The 4,496-nt window shown below is 40.6% G+C and overlaps 1 protein-coding gene and 1 long non-coding RNA gene across 2 annotated transcripts in view; one reads left to right on the top strand and one right to left on the bottom strand.

Moving 5' to 3' along the window:
- The window catches only part of LOC116673930 (uncharacterized), a 19,341-nt gene extending 18,040 nt beyond the window's left edge, over positions 1-1,301 (bottom strand). The window contains exon 1 of the long non-coding RNA XR_004327920.1: positions 1,162-1,301. This is a non-coding gene — a long non-coding RNA (uncharacterized LOC116673930). The remainder of the gene's footprint in view (positions 1-1,161) is intronic.
- The window catches only part of LOC116674242 (inactive dipeptidyl peptidase 10), a 77,208-nt gene that overhangs the window by 18,817 nt on the left and 53,895 nt on the right, over positions 1-4,496 (top strand). The window lies entirely within an intron of this gene.

Raw genomic sequence — 4,496 nt, 5'->3', positions numbered from 1 at the left:
TGTATGTATGTATGTATGTATGTATGTATATACCTCAATATCAGACAATATTCCAGTAATTGACTGAAACAGTGACAGTGAATCAATTGCAGTTGTTTTGCAGTGAATGTGGGGACCTAATCCAAACAAAGAAATCATTATAATATCGTTTTTCTAAGCAAACAAAAGGCATTAAAATACCTACTGTATAATAGAAAGAAAACCTAATTGCATGCTGCTTCTTGTTAACCTACTTCAGTCTGATTTGCCTTTCAACACAGAAACCGGGTGAATGAGCATCAGCGTCCCCACTACGGAAATACACAGAATATTATCAGACTAACGACGGCATGGGAAACTAGGTTGACTGATTTTTACGTATGAATGACACCATTTTTTAAGAAGCAAAATAGGAACAGAGGGGTTTTTGTGTGTGTGCATGTGTGTGTGTGTGTCACACGTCTGTTTACCCTGAAGAGAAAAGCCAGACAGAAAGACACGCTGGCATCAAGAGCAGCAGAGGAGGCTTTCTTTTACTTGTAGTTTTGCAGTATGAATGCATTTATTTGATTGTTTTTGGACAACATTGGCCACTTTTGAGGTTGGGCGTCTCAGTGCTGCCTGAGTTTGATGCTTCGCTCTTCAGTGGTTGGACTGGAGAGACGTCAAAGTGATGGACCCAGAGCTCAGGTACCCGGAGGTGAGGTGTCAACGTGCTCTTATTTATAGAAACCACGATGATGTTACAGTGTTATGGAGGGTGTTGATTGAGTGTTTGGCATGTGGGCCCTCAGTAAGGGTGGAATATAAAAAAAAAAGAAAAACAGCTAAGTTTTCTTCATGGCTGGAGAATCAATGGAGGAGAGTGACGTCTGTGTTAAATCGTCCAGCCCCAGGAGAGTCTGCTGCCTCCTGGGAGAGGGGAGGCTCTGAGAAACAGAAGCACATCCTCTGGGGTTTCAACTGTGTCACACTGTTGTTGTGTATTGACGTAGTGCAGAGTGGGCTGTAGCGTGAGTTGCTGGGAAATTTGAACACACGATGCAGAGGTTGCAAGGTGCACAGTCTAGCCAATGGAAAGACAGGAAATGTTTGCCTCAACCAACTTTTGATTTTCCACTAAAAAGATGATTTATCAGGGATATGATGGAGTTTCTAATCTCATAATGATGCAAAGAAAACTTAAAGCCACATTGTGTAAGAATTTCTCCCAACTAGCAGTGAAATTGTATATAACAACCAACTGAATATTACCTTTTAGCCCAAATTTAGCTCTTAGTCTCTCCATTGTATGCATGCAGCTGTTCTAGCCACTCCAATATTAACTTTGGTCTCGCTGCTTTGCCTTTGCCGCGTTGTCGTGGGATTTCTCTTTTCTGCTTCTCTGGTGAGTAATCTCCGCCTGGCATTCGTCACAGTGCCTCTGAGTGCAAAAGGCCAAAGGTGGAGGTATGTCCCTCTTTGGCTAATGCATTTTAAAGATGGAGGGGCAACATGGCTGCTGCCATTCGAGCGACTTGCCCCCATGTATTCTGATTGATTTTAAACGGCAGATTCTACGCTTACGAAAATACTTTTGTAGTTGGAAACAATTGGACATGTTAGAGCACATATTTGTGAAAGAACAAAGTTTTTTTGCTAAGAATCAACTAAAAACATTACATAATGTAGGTTTAACCTGAACAAAATCAGAGATGATGTTTGTCATCCTGGTTATGCTGCAATTTATTTTTATTATCTTTTAGCTTCTAGTCATTTTCTTGCTTAATAGATGAACAGTTTGGTCTGTAAAATGTCAGAAAATAGCGAGAAGTCTCCACCACATCTTCAGATCCTTTGTTTTGTCCGACCAACGCTTTAAAACCACATTTACGGCGTTGGACATCTGCGACAGTCACACTCTTATGAAACTAATATGACTCAGGAGTCCCTCCAGGCCGAGACGTCACACGGAAATAAAACCCCGTTGGCACATTTACAACCCTGCAGTTTGTCTTTCTCATGCTGCTCGGCTGCCTGGCGCCCCGGCACAGCCCCGGGCTGGTAACGGATCAGTCAGTAAACCCTGCCCTACTTTCTTTCTGGGTCAAGGTAGAGGATCTTCCACTCTTCAGTCCACCACTGACTGTTTTGGTTGTTGTGTCCTGGCCTAACACACCACATTTCACTTTATCTTTTAGCTGTGGTAGCTTTTCAAACTGCTGGTTATTAATTCATGGTCTAGAAAGCATTTGATTTGATGTAAATATCTGCGTATTATCATGGAGATGATTAGCACGTGTTGCAGGTATACATGCTTTCATCTGCCAGCTGCATTACACTCCCACACAGATTATTGTCTCTGTGCTGTTTGCATTTCTATAAATGAACATTTAGGCCTTGAGGAGCTTCAGAGCATTCCTACAGATCCGTGTTTTCGGGCCCTTCTGCTGCAAAGCACGTTGGAATATGAATTAGTAATCAGGGAGGAGAGTAAAGCATTTTGATTCTTTTATTTTGATTATTTCCAGGTTGATCCTTTTGACCAGTAAGACATTAAAATCATGCATTTTTCTCTCACACAAGCTTTTCTTCTCTTTGTTTTGAGAAACTAGAGGAAAAAAAGACATTTTGTGCCAACATGAAGGACCTGTTGATTTAGAATAATCAGAAAAACAATCAGAAAACTAATCATTCTTCACCTTGTCTCAATTGTCAATCATTTTTGAATGCGCACAGGTATTTTCCCACTAGTATTGCAGTCAAATGTCAACGTAATCAAAGCTGCTAGGATGGTTGCATGTAGCTAAAAATGACATCTTGTTAACAAACTGCTCCAAATATGTAAAACCGCAAAAACAGCTCAAGGCTAAGAGCCCGGTTTTGGAATAATGCCTAAACACGGCTAAGCCCCAACAACAGGTGGTTTCCCTGTTCTTCCATTCTGCCAACACTGAGTAAACGAAGCATTGGTTTGGCATCTGGAGCCATGGTAAGAAAGGAAGGAGTAAATCTGAAGAAGTTACTGAAGGACAAGGCAATCACATCCAACTAAAGCTACGTTACATAAAGCTATATGTAATTGATTAATTGATTCATTAATTAATTAACTTCTCAGTATTTGCCTTGGTTTGAAATCAGGGTCAAGTTGACCCATTTTCCTATGTTCTTTTTAATTCCCCAAAATAGCATGATTGATTCCACACAACGCTATTGGTCATTTTGATGGGTAATTTTGGGGCGTCTTATTCAATTTTATAGCATTTGAAAAACAAATGGAAGTGTTTTTGAAATAGTATTGAGTAAAAGTTGACATATTCCAGTCTGTGATTATCATCAACATCCATTCCTTTAATTTTAGTCTCAATAATTCCTAATTTCTGCTTTTCCAACTCAAACATTAGGTATAATTTCCTATAAATGAGGTTGATTGACCATAAATTTAAAAAATAACTGTAAAACTAAAGTTAATGAGTTAGTGTTATGTAGTGTTAGACGTCAAAACAAAGGGACAAACATTAAAAAAAGCATCAAAATAGGACAAAAACGTAAGAAAAAGTTAAAAACATCGATATAAAGCATCAACAAAAGTGTTGATTTTGACGGGAAGACGACACGAGGGTTAAAGAAAAAACTGAAACCAGGGTGCGTTGAACACACATTGTGTGTGCAAGCGTCCTGCTGTTTTAAAGAAAAAATCATTACCACACGTCTCTGCTGATTGGTTATCACAGACACTAAACGAGAGAAAACACCTCAAAGCCGCTGCAAGCAGTCGCAGCAGGACACCGTAGCAACACCGATTTGAGGTTGCACGTGCCCCTGGAGTCATGGTAAGAAAGGAAGCAGTACATCTAAAGAAGTTACTGTAGGAAAAGACAATCTCATCCAACTAAAGTTACATAAGCCTTTGTAATTAAGTGATAATGCAGTGAAGCCCTTTCCCTCCGTATTTCTGGAATTTAACCTGCTCTCACCAGGACTTGGCCTCACATCCTTTTGGGTCAATTACCCACGTAGGAGTCTTCCTTATCTAAAAACCCTCTTCTCAACCAGACCTCAGCAGCTCCAAGCTCGGAGCCCTGCAGGTTTCCGTGCAGGAAGCAGGTTAATTACACTCACCTGGCGTCCCAGGTGGGACTCAGCGCCTGATTAGGCAGCACGAGGTGAACCCGAGGGGTTCGGAGCTCTGAGGAGGAGGAAGAGGATCTCAAACGTCTTGACACATGTTGTTGCCTGCTCGCTGTCTCTTGTACGGGCTGTACATGGTTTGCAAGAAACCAAACAACAAAACAACAGCTGGTAGATGATGCATCTGGCTGTTTTGGTTAATTTGTGTGTCTTGTGTGTCTTCTTGACACAGCCAAGGAAAGAAAACGTCCTCTGGTTGTTGTGTTTGATTGTTTTAGACGCTCAAAAGGAATTAATATCTTACAAGTAGGCTAAAACAAAATCATAAAAGAAAACTGTAATGGCACCAAACACGATTTAACCCTTTTTTTTTTTTTACTTTTCCAATGTTGTTGCTGCTTTTTCTG

Source organism: Etheostoma spectabile, chromosome 24 (genome assembly GCF_008692095.1).
Source record: "Etheostoma spectabile isolate EspeVRDwgs_2016 chromosome 24, UIUC_Espe_1.0, whole genome shotgun sequence".
In the NCBI taxonomy this organism is placed as follows: domain Eukaryota; kingdom Metazoa; phylum Chordata; class Actinopteri; order Perciformes; family Percidae; genus Etheostoma; species Etheostoma spectabile.
The sequence above is the reverse complement of the archived record's forward strand: the minus strand, read 5'-3'. Positions and strand labels throughout refer to the sequence as shown.